The sequence below is a fragment of the Camellia sinensis genome, chromosome 3 (genome assembly GCF_055761805.1).
Source record: "Camellia sinensis isolate YWXY chromosome 3, ASM5576180v1, whole genome shotgun sequence".
In the NCBI taxonomy this organism is placed as follows: Eukaryota; Viridiplantae; Streptophyta; class Magnoliopsida; order Ericales; family Theaceae; genus Camellia; species Camellia sinensis.
In genome coordinates, this window is record NC_138963.1 from 33,355,737 (window position 1) to 33,368,815 (window position 13,079).

Sequence of the window (13,079 nt, forward strand, 5' to 3'; positions counted from 1 at the left end):
TGTATCATTGGAGTCCATCCCCTATCTCCTCCCAAACAATATACATATATAATGTAAAAAGAAAATCCAATCATTCACAATGATCATTCAATACACAAATTGCTGTATTATTATAACCGTCATATTCAATGACGCAACCGGATGATTAGTTTCGGTTTTCCTCAATCAACACACAAAGTCTACAACGAATGAGACTAACCTCACGGTGACCGATGTCAACCCAAAACCTTGTACCACAAGCTGACTAATCAACTCAACAATTCACCACTCCCAGTAAATCACACGCTGAAGTGCCACTAACCACAAACACGGAGTTCCCCACACAAACCCCCAAACTTAGGAAGCTCAATGGATCTCCTAAAATCAAACCACGTCAACACTGTGTTTACAGGGATTACTACCTCCCCTCTATGGCTATGCAGCAAGCCTGCTCATCTCCTCGACCGAAAACCGACTTGGTAAACCTTAATTACAACAACCCAATCACGAAGGACAATTTTGACCAACGCTATTCTCATTACTCTAGAACTCAAACTGTTCTCCCTCCAAAGAATGCTGCCAGCATCCACTCACAAACTATACCCCCACAATTGATAACCAATCACACCACAAACACTACCCCAATACAACCGATGGGGTCACCACGGACTCACTAAGTAGCAAGGCCCAAAACACGAACCAACATACAGGTACCAAGCAAGCAACAACATCAGGATCATTGATCCCTTCAACAACTCCTCAACAGAAAAAGAGGATTCGAGGTTCCATTCATACACCCCAATACATGAGGGTTAAACCAACAACAACAAAGTACATATATATACGATACAAAAACATGGTGCCTCAGCATCCAACAGTACACCGGTCAATAACAAGATGATTCACATAATACAACACCGGTCAACAATACAAAAGTCCCCCTCCAGGGTAATACTATAGGACTAACTAATAAGTCGCCCCTCGCGAGGCTCCCGAAGCCTGCCCTGCCCGTTTCTGGTACCGATAGCGCCCTTGACTGGACTGGTACAACTGAGTCTGACTGGGTTTTGAAACACCCGAAGAACTTACACGCAAAGGACAAAGACGTCTACCATGGCCCAGCTGACCACAAATAAAACAACCACCAGACCCCCTACGCTGAGACTGGTCTGAAACCTGCACCTCCCCGGACCTCCCAACAGAAGAATCCGAAACCCCTGACGTAGAAAAGGAACCAGCCCCCGACTGAGCATGTTTCCGCCTCCACCCCTTACTGAGCCTAGAGTATTTAGGAACCGAAGGACTTACCGCAATGGTCTTCTCCTTAACCCCATCATCACTCGTAACCATGGCCTCCACATGGGCCGCTGCCTCAACTAAATAATAATAATCCTTCCAAAAGGATCCAGCTACCTTCTCCCGAATATCAAAACACAACCGCCTTTCAAACTCAAAACAACGACGCTCCTCTGTTGCCACCAACTCTGGAGCAAACCTCGACAAGCTAGCAAACCGCATCTCAAACTGTGCCACAGGAGTATCATCCTGACGCAACTTCAAAAATTGATCCCTCAACCTTTCCCGTGCAGAATGAGGGAAATAATTGGCCAAAAAGGCCTCGGTAAAAGCAACTCACGTGCCACCTACCGTACTCTTAACATGCTTCCACCAATAACTCGCATCACTCTTCAATTGAAAAGTCGCCAAAGAAACCCTCAACTCCTCATCTTCGACTCTGAGCATATCAAGTGTCTTGGTAATCTGCTCTAACCAGCTTTCTGCCTCCAACGGTTTAGCCTCCCCCACAAACTCTGGTGGACCGAAGCGGAAAAACTCCTTAGTAAGCTTGAGAGCATGCCCGCTGCCGCCCTCAGTGCGAGCTAGGGCGTCTTGCACTGCTCTCACAATCTCACGTGCGACGTCCTCGCCGACAGCCGATGCTGCAACGGCGGGTGCTAAAGGAACTGTTGTGCCTCTACCGACACTCCTATTACTCAACCGTCCTCTACTTCCTCGTGTAGACATCCTATAAAGCACAAAAGCAAACACCACGCTTAGTGCACAACACTATAGCCTTCTCCGAGGCACACTTCACTACTAAGTCACAAAATATACACCTCTCTTGCATACAGTCATTTAGACAGATAAACACATAATCGAATCAAGTCCACAAGGATAGCCACTCATCTCGGAACTCTCAAGGAATTCCCATCAGAAACCACGTTGATCAGGCGTGTTTCCAAAACGACCTCAAAGTAAGTTCACTGACTATGAATATTATCCAGGAGACTGAATCCCATGCTCACATAAATGCAACACATAAGTCCTAACTTTCATGATATCTATATGCAACGTCCTCACAATACGTAGTAAACCCACCGTGGTAAAAACCACTTCCCACGAGCCCAAAGTATTCAAACCCGGCTCGCTCTGATACCAAGTTATCACGCCCCACCTTTTATTACTCGAAGTCGTTACCAAATCCATTAACTTAATTCAATTTCAAGGATAACATGCGGAAATAAACTCATACATTCAATCTGTAGAAGTGATTAACATTCTCTCATTCGTATGCAAAGTAAATATTACATGAACATACTTAATAAATTGCCCTTGGGCTTACATCACTTAAGGTACAAGAAGCAGGGTGTAACCCTTTCACAACAATGGCATTCCGCCAACATAACTGAGGCCCCGTGTCCAGTAATTAAGTAGATCCAAATCTTGTAACCCAACCTGCTTAATACCTGAAAAGAATTCAACAACGTGGGATGAACATATAGTCCAGTAGGGAACTCAACATGATCCTCAACAATAACAACTTACAGATAGCTATGATCATGAACACCCATTCTCATACTAGAATAGTAATGTGACAATTTATACAAAAATAACATAAGTAAGAACATTTCTTGAAAACAACCATTTCAATCAACGCCATAGGCGATTCATCTTTCCTTTTCTTTTCATTAATCCCCGTTCCCACTCTTTCATAACATTAACATTACCTTAGGAAATAATTTCACTAAGCCCACCACACTCTTCCATTTTCCAAACATACACAGATATGCTTTTCAAAGTATATGTTTCTTTAAAAAGTCCGTTCTCCTTCACACTTTCCAAACGACAAATATGACATTTTGGCTTTTTCCCGATACAATCAACTCTATACAAGTACTGTTAAAAAAAAGAATAACAACTCACCAACGTGCATAAGATAAACCAATGAGGCAACTCGGCCCTCCAGAACCATAATCAACACAATCCATGATATTCCCTAAACACACTGAAATATCAACAACAAAACTTTGCTCTACTAGCCATGTGCATAGTAAGCCAAAGATACACCTCTTCACAACAACATACCAGTTTACCAGGCGCTAGCTGGAAGGGTGTGGTACCTTAGATTCTCAGCGCAGTCAGTTTACCAGGCGCTAGCTGGAAGGTAACGGTACCTCTGATTATCAGCGCAAGGTGTAATACCACCAATCGAAATGCAACAGGGCATAACCAACATGTACAACTTATATACATAAACCATCCAGGTACAAACAATGTGTTAAAGTATATGAACACATAGGTGTGTGGAGTTCATCCCCCATCTTCTCACACACACTGGAGTACAACCCCTCTCTCCTCCCTAACAAGCATACATATTTAATGCATCTCAATATTTCATCACATAAGATGTTCAATCAACAATGGTGTAATGCATACACAACAATTCAACACAACCACGTCATCCTCCACCGATGACCAAGGACAAAACCTCTAGATGCAAATATTTAGTCATCTATTAAAGACTCAATTACTATGAGACCACAAACCCGACAACACATCAACATGGTAGTTCAAGGTACAATTTCACACATTTGTGTATTCAACACTCACGAAACAACAATCCAATTTTCATACGTATTTCAAAATATCTTTCCCAATTCACAAAACAAGTTCCATATCCCTTTTGTTTTCACAAAATCAACTTTGTCACTTTTGTTGTTACAAACCAAATTTATTCCTTTGTTTTACAAAGCCACTTCCATTGATATTAAAGTCATAACTCACATTAGTCCACTACATTCATTTCAAACCATTCCAAAGCCAAGTTAATCCCTTAGGCATTAACACCTTCACCAAACCCACCTCAACAATAGAGATTTACAATATAGATTCACTATTCTCCATTTTAATTTATCAATCAAAATATGATTTAGGCCTTTTTCTTCTATCAACTACAACATGCTAATTTACACTCCAATTAGCCCAAAACAACCATTAATGACAACATAACCATTTTTCAACACCCAACCCTAGGTTCCTTCACATGATTTCAACAAATCCAACATGGATATGATTTTTATGCAATACAAAATTACCACATGTCTATCTATAGACGAAGTATTGAAAAAGAACAAGGAGAATCCCTACCTCAAATGGAGAACTCAAATAGAGAAGACGACCCGAAATCAAAGTGCTCCAAATCCCAAATTTCTTGGATCACAACAAAGCCCTCGACGATCAACACACTTCTTACAAAGGCCCAAGGTGAGGAAAACACTCTAGTTAGATCAATCCTAAGAGAGAAGTTCGGTTTTAGAGTGAGGTGCTCTCCAATGAAGGTTTTGAAAAAGTAAGAGAGGGAAAGAAAATCAAAAAGTGATAAAAAAGGTGATTTCACGGACTGATATAAAAACAGGTCCGCTCGAGCGTACAACACCCCGCTCGAGTGTCAGACACAGGTTCACGCTCGAGCGTCCAAAGATCCGCTCGAGCGCCGGATGCACTCTCCCAGAATTTTCTGCAGACGACCAAAATGCTGAGAGAAGGAAATTCACGCTCGAGCGTCCAAACCGCCGCTCGAGCGGAGAGACCAAAACTTGGGCAAAATTTCAAAGCTTTAAAACACAACCAACTAATTCCCAACTTGCCCAACACAACCCAAAACTCTAAAACAAAGAGTAAGTGATAGAAATGAGGATAAGACAACAACGAATCTATGGAACCAAGTCCGGATTACAGTTCAATAACAACAGGGAATACCGGGATCGCTATAGATAGTCTCATCCAAATTTTCTAAAATATAATATATATTTGTATGATAAAGTTGGATTGTTTTTTAAAATGTGTTAAAATGTCTAAAAAATACATTTTGTATTAATGGCTAAGGTTAATTTTCAAATTCATTATAAGGTCAAGATTTCTTTATTTCACACTTCTTTTCCTCCATTTGTGTTCACTCATGTATTCTCTCTCTCACGCCCACATTATTTTCTTTTTTTTTTGTTCACTCATATATTCTCTCTCCTGCCCACCTTTTTCCCTCTTTGCTTTTTATTTATTTATTTATTTTTCCTCTTTTTTTATTTTTCTACCTATCTCCTTATTTTTTTATTTTTCTTTTCTTGTTCACTGAAAGCACGGTGTACATACATTAATATATATATATATATATATATATATAAGAATAAAATTTAGATACAAGAAATTGCTATACTCAATGTCATTGAACTATCACTACAAAAAAATTAGTTTAGAGGTTAAAATTTAAAGACAAAATTATTTTTTCAGTACCAAATATTTTTGTTACGAAAAGTATTGTTATTATATTTTTAGCAATGAAAATTGGACATTAAGTGTGAATTATTATCTTTTTGGGACCAAATTTTTTGTCTCAAAAAATAAACTATTTTAAGACGAAATTATTTTGTACCTAAAAGTCATTTGAACTCTCTCTCTTCCACCTAAGCTGTTAGAAAATCACCTTCAACAAGCAGTTATGTCCCATGAATATGTCAATGAACAGGTGAGGCATCAAAAGTTTTAACCACTTCCATCCATGGTTTGTCTACGATCAACACAGATTTTTTTTAAAGATGTCCAACAAATAAAACAGAGTCTCTGAAAGCACAAAATTCAAAATTCTTTCTACCATTATGTTTCGTTTCCAATTCGTGGCCTTTATATTTCCGCTTCAGTCTTCCATTAATGGGAGAGTTCTGCAACTTCTTCAGCATCGGATCACGACCATTTGCCAAGTCATTGTCCTCTTCTCGATCAACTGGTAACCCAAAGTCAATCAAGCACATTACCCTTTATTTTCAGAGATTCTCTTACCCAGAGAATTTCTCTAGACTCCACAACCCAGAGAAAATTCCCAAACATATTTCCAGAGAAATTCTCTCAACCCAGAGAATTTCTCTAGACTCCACAACCCAGAGAAAATCCAGGAGCTTGCTTAATCCACCGAATAATTTCTCGTTGAAGAAAATCTGAGTAATCAAACCTCAAACATGACTAGTCTCTTGCCAGGAGGAGGAGAACCCAGTAAATGGCATCACTAGCCATCTTCTCTATTCCAAAAATACCATGCAAAACCAGATCCTCATACCTGACTTCATTTTCTACACAAATGCAAAGCTTCATCTAACAACCGACTCGGGCCGAAGATTCCAACCAAATTCGCTCAGTACACTGTTGTCTCTATCGTTGCCGAAGAAGTAAACACTGTCCGAGTCAGCACCAAATGTCCAGCTCGACTCGGTAATCACTGGATCGACTCTGTCGTTTTCATCATCATGCATGCCGAGTTTGGTGGCGATAGGGGGCAACCAGTGAGGAGCAAAGTCGTAAATGATCCAATCAGGTGCGGAAGCTTGAAGGAAGCCAGCCAACCCAGTCTCGAGTCCGTCGAAGGCTTTCTTCAGGTAAGGAATATGGTCGGAGGGGACGTCCATGGTGGCCTCTGCGTTTTCACGGAGGTGGTTGTCGACGCGGGTTAGATGATGAATATAGTATAAAGGACTGAAATTTCTCTGACATATGTTTAAGGACCTTAGACATCAAAAAATAATTTTGTGGATCTCTTCCATTCCGAAAAGTGGGAGAGGGACCCTAGACCGATTTTTCCAAAATTATATACCAACTTACATTTTAGGGAAATTATAAACATATTTCTTGAGACTTGCTTAAATTACATTGTCACTTATAGTTTGGAAAATTATAAATACTTCCTTGTCAAAAAAAATTATTTAAAAGAATTAATTGAAAAAATAAAATCCCTAACTACTTTCCTATATAATAATAAAATTAGTTGAATTATTAATTGAAATAAATATTTGGCGTCATTAAAAATTGTTGAATGACTTGATAATTATTTAGTAAAATGGGTCATCTATTATGAAATAACAAATTTCAAAGGGTGAGATGTAATTTCTAAAATTACAGGAGACAATTCGTATTTTAAACAAATCTTTAGAAATGTATTCATAGTTTATTCTAATTTATACCTCTTTTGAAATTACAAGATATTAAAAGAAAAATATCAAACATATAAAGTATAAGTGAACTGTGATTATTATTGTTATTTATTTTATTTTATTTTTTTGATAATCGATATTTAGGTAAACTTGAGTAATTCTAAAATTTATGCAAGACACTCCCTCTATACAGATCAATTTATGCAAGACACTCCCTCTACTCAGCGAGGCACCGAAGGCCCAAGTAACTAACACTGTTGTTTTGGAAGAGGTCTGTCAATAAATATAAGTGATGGTTGAATTGAACCACTGAAGAGTTGTTCATGAAAAAAACCACCACCCATTCTACAATTATTTCGTGATTTTAAACTTTGAGGACAGAAGTGATCAAAGAAAAATTAAGGAAAAATTACAAATTAGTGATAGTTTTACAAAATATATTTGAAACTTTATAATATAAAATTAAAAAATTAATTATTATTATTATTTTTAAATTTACTATTAATCTCATCTCTCTCTCTCCTTCTTTTTTTTATACAAAAAATACAATAAATTGATATTTTTCCAAAATAAAATAAACATTTTCACCGACACTTCCAAGAAATAAAGACAAAAAGAATCCCAAATATTGATTCCAAAACTGACGTGTAAGACAAGACAACTCATTTTTTGGAGTTGGATGGGGAATCGAAAATGAATTTACTGAGCGATCTATACAAAAAAAAAAAAAAAAAAAAGATTTCAAAATTTAATTTTGTAACAAAATAAATTTTTAATTTTATTAATTTAAATTTTAATCTTTTGATTACTTTCAGTTTAAATTCTCCTTCATTTTGGTTAAATAAAATTAATGAAAAAATAATATTTTAATCATTAAACTTAATTTAAATATATATATATATATATATATATCTAAAATTCTGTCTTCATTGAATTTAATAACTAAAATATCTATCTTTTTATCGATTTTATTTAATGGATGTAGGCAGATTATTTAGATTGAAAATAAATCAAAATTTTATAAGTTAAATTGATAAAATTAAAACTTTTAAGATTTATTTTCTTACAAGACTTAAATCTTGAATTTTTTTTCCTCTTCATTTAAATATTTGAATCTTATATTTAATATATATATATATATATATATATATATATATATATATATATATATATCTGTGTGTGCATAACACCTATCTAAAGTGGTAGGTCTTATTATTCTACATCAGTCCAAATGTGTGTGTATATTCACCTAAAATAAAAATAAATAAATAAATAAATGTGTATGTATTATTTACTCACTTTTTGAATCTGTGAACAAAATAGGATTTGGGAGAATTTGTGCAGTAGAGGTGGTCTACAACTTTATAAGAAACATGTTTGAAACTATTAAAAAAAAAAATTAATTTGACAAACAATAATATAGCATGATAAGTGTTAATTTGTGATTTGTCCTACATCAACTACACAGGGCCTAACTTTCTTATCAAATCATTGTATGTAAATTTGTGAAACTAAAATTATAAATCTCTATCATTCTTCTTAAAATAAGGATCCATGTTGTATTATTCTGAGTTTTAAATTTCTTAAATACTAAATCAATTTTTATTTTTTTCTCATACAAAGTGTATGAAAAAAAATTCCCTACAAATTAAATTTTATAAAATTAAATTTTACTAGATAAAATTTATTTATAAAAAAATAATTGCAAAACATTAAACCCTGTTATTTTTTTGTTTATTACCAAAATAATAAATGAAAATATTGAGTTGTCTTAAATAAAAAAAGAAAAAGATCGTACTGATCCAGAATTCTATTTTACGTCTTTACTTAACTATATGAGGTTACATATGTGACTAAACCTATCATGACACTCCTAGATAGATATATAATATTAAAATATGTAACAAATCTTTCATAAAATGGGTTTATTATCATTCAAATCTGATACTAATCTAACCTAATTATTTATCATGTTATCATATTGTGTTACAATTAGATTCTTGTCAAAAAAATAAAACCAGTCTTATCATGCTAAATAATGTTAGATAGTGTTATTAATTCTCACCCCTACTTTCACCTACACACGAATTTGATAGATGCAATTAACCAATTTGAATCAAATATTTTGCAACAATTGCTGCTAATCCTGCCCTCGAATAAAATAACATGTTTATCACTTTTAACAGTTTCAGAGAAATTCCATAAAAAATAAAAAAGTTTCAGAGAATAAATTGGAGGTTCAAATTATCAACCTTGTTATTCATTTGTAAGCATTTATGACCTAAAAAAAAAAAAAACTTGGGAAAATTGCGTTTCAGTGAAGGATTGAAAAAAAATTGCATTTTCATGATGATGCAACTCTCCTTTGTGCATGGTGTAAATTCATTCTTATCTTTGGTGCAACTCTTTCTGTGTGTCAGATTATTCTATGTATTTACAATTTCTCCAAACATATGTTTCTTAGTAACGACCTTACCCTAATTGGAACATGTTTTAGGTAAGGGTACTTTTGAATTTGGCGTCTTCGTTTTTATTCATGTTATGTTATTCATTTGTGCTGTTTCTATTTTTGATTTGGATCAATAATTTTTTTTTAATTTAATTTTATTTATCATTAAACTGGCTCACTTACCACACAATATAACCATATTTATTCAAAAAATAAAATAAAAGAAAAAAGAGGTTAAATAACAATACTCACAAATCACTACGTATATATATTTATAGCTCGACCTAACTCCATAGTTGGAACTGACATGTACACAAATAATATAAGAGAAATTCCACATCAGCGATGCTTTTAAAAAATATTTACACATTTATGGAGAAATTTATGACTTAATGTGAATACATTAATGGACAATTTTTTTTTTTTAAAAAAAAATAGACCATATTAATAAATTTAGTAAAATCCTGTCTCTGATTTGTTTGTGGATTAGACTACTATGCTTGAATTGGTTAAAGAGAGACCAAAGCAGAAAGATATATATATATATATTGGTGAGTAACTGAAAGATATTTCATATTGGGAAAGATAACTAAATTAAATAACTTGGAATTTAGGTTACATAATAATTTTACAATGCATGTATCGTCAATGACAGCGTGTACTCCAGTCAAGATTTCATGTTCGAGGCTTCCTAAAAAATAATGCTTCTATTTAAATGTATAAACTACTAGATTAGTACGAAGTTATTGACAATAAATTTTTATGTTAGGTGTAGCTTGACCCTAACCATCTTAAAAATATTTTCTTTTTCCGAATCTCAAATTCCCAACAAAGATATATAAATAAAAAATGCATACAAAATGAGTTGGCTGATTTTTCACTCATGCCTTCAAAACAAAAACATATAAGAATACTACACAATATCAAAATTATCAGTAACAAATTATTCTAGCAAACAATTCTATAAAAATCATACAGTTATTACAAACTTTGTTAATTAAACCATTCTTAAATTATGCACACAATACACATGTTAATAATTTATTCTATAAATAAAAGTTTGGCTTGATATTTATGTTATGGTTTTTTCATATTCCCAAATTTACCTCTCATAAACTACCTTTGTATAACCATCTCCATAGAAACACAATAGCAGACATATATGGACAGATATACAGAGAGAGATTCAAAAACAGACATACAGAATCACAACTGACTCATAACACGCATATTTTTTTAAGACCTCCATAAAATATCACCCCACAATCCCCACTTACTTGTGATTGGTCCAAGCAAGAAAGAGAAAGAAAAAAAAAATAATACAAACACATCATTGATCCACATCACTGTGGGGGTGGTGGGGATCTTCCAAAAGGGGGTCCCAAATATTTTCTTTTTTTTAATTGCACATATAATAAATAAATAAATAGGAAATAAGAAATAAATAGCAACACGATTATTTTGGAAATAGGGAGACTTACCATTGATCCAGTGCTTTTTAGGTTGAAAGTGGAAGCCAGTTCTGTAGAGGTGATTGAGTTCGACAGCAGAAACAGACTGGTACTCCATATACACTTTGTGTGAGGCTTCAACAACCCCACCATTGTTAAGAAAGACAGTACCACACAATATCACAACTACCAAAATCCTAAGAAACCAAGAAGAGGCCTCCATTGGGACAAAGAAACACAGACAAAAAGCAATTCAGAACTAGTTTGTAAATAGGCAGACAAATATTACAATTATCTATAGAGAGAGAGAGAGAGTTTGAAAGAAAGGAGTTGTTGGGGTTTATATAGCGGGAGAACATGAATGGATGGATAGGAATAAAACCGGATAGTATTAACATCAACCGGGGCGGTTATTTTGGTGGTTTCTACAATGGCCTTTTCCTCTTTTTAATATCTTGGGATTGGCATTGATATTTTTGTATCCCAAAAAAAAAAAAAAAAACATTCAAATGAAAATTGAAGTAAGATGACACAGTCTCCATTTTATGCTATGTATTTGTTAATGTACACCTCCTACACCACTAAAACCTACCACTACCACTACACACCTCCACTACTCCTCACCCACTCCACCTACCACCTCCACTTTACCTACTACCACCACCCACTCTACACCTACTACTCCCAAAACCTCTCTATATATAGGACTTGTAATATACAGATAAAAATAACAATACATCAATCTTGTATCATACATACAATCAATCAATAATACTTCAATTTCAACATGGTATCAGAGCAAGGTTAAGAAATTAGTATTTTTCGCTTCACCGGCGGGCGGCAACCTCGCCTTGGCCGCCCGCCGGACCTCAACCAAGTCCGCTAGAATTTTCGACACATACCTTCACTCTTCTTTACCACCTCGCCGAAGCAAACCTAAAATCCCTCTAAGACATTTCGTCAAACACCATGTCTGCAACAATGATGGCCACGACACCACCCTTCCGATCTCTCTCGACGAAATGCTCGTCCACTGTGAGGTACCTTCCAAAGTCACTACCGCTAAAGCAATTGCAGTAATGTCACCCAACTTTGCTATCTCTCTCTGTCTCACTCACTGTTCTTCTCTTCATCCACTCAATTCACCTTTATTGTGAGCAATCCATGTCGAAAGACTCCTTCTTCGAAGCCCATTCCATCATTTTTTTTTGGCAAGACACAGAGGCATTGAGAGAGTTCAAGAACGGACTCGCTCCTAACTCAGTCAGACCCGGTTCGTGTCTGAGCTCATGGGACTTCACTCTCGATCCATGCGGCAACCTCTTCAGCGACAAATTCACATGTGGGTATGCGACCTCGTTATTTCAGCGCTGAGTCGAGTCACCGAACTCGTTCTCGACCAGGCGGGTTACGTGGGTTCACTCGCTTCCACCTCCTGGAAGTCACCTCATGGAACCTCCTCACTTTTCCACCAAGTCAATTCAATGGTGTTGTGTTCCATGGCAGCTTGGACACCAACAGACCTTTTCAAAGACCGGTGTACAATGCGAGAACAACCGTGTTTCCTTCCGCCACCAGCTACACCGTCCTCACATCATCAGCGATCTCGTCTCCCTCCTCTCATTCACTTTTCTCGCCGACAAAGTATAGTTTTTCAGGCAAACCCTTCTCACCAAAACTTCCATACTGATGCAACCAACATCATCCATGTACCCGAGCTGGTAAATCAAGTCAAAGATGAAGAATTTGCTTCACCATCCCAAGTCAGTGAGAAAGAAAAAATTTTGGATCCGTTACAGAGTCGAAAGACATCATAGTGCCTGCCAACGCACTATGATCTTGTATATATTTTTAATGCTCTTTAATGCTCTTCTTGTTTCAGAGCTTAGACCCACAAGTCCTCTCCAAACCACGATCTGTCAGTGCGATTCTCCAACCCATCTT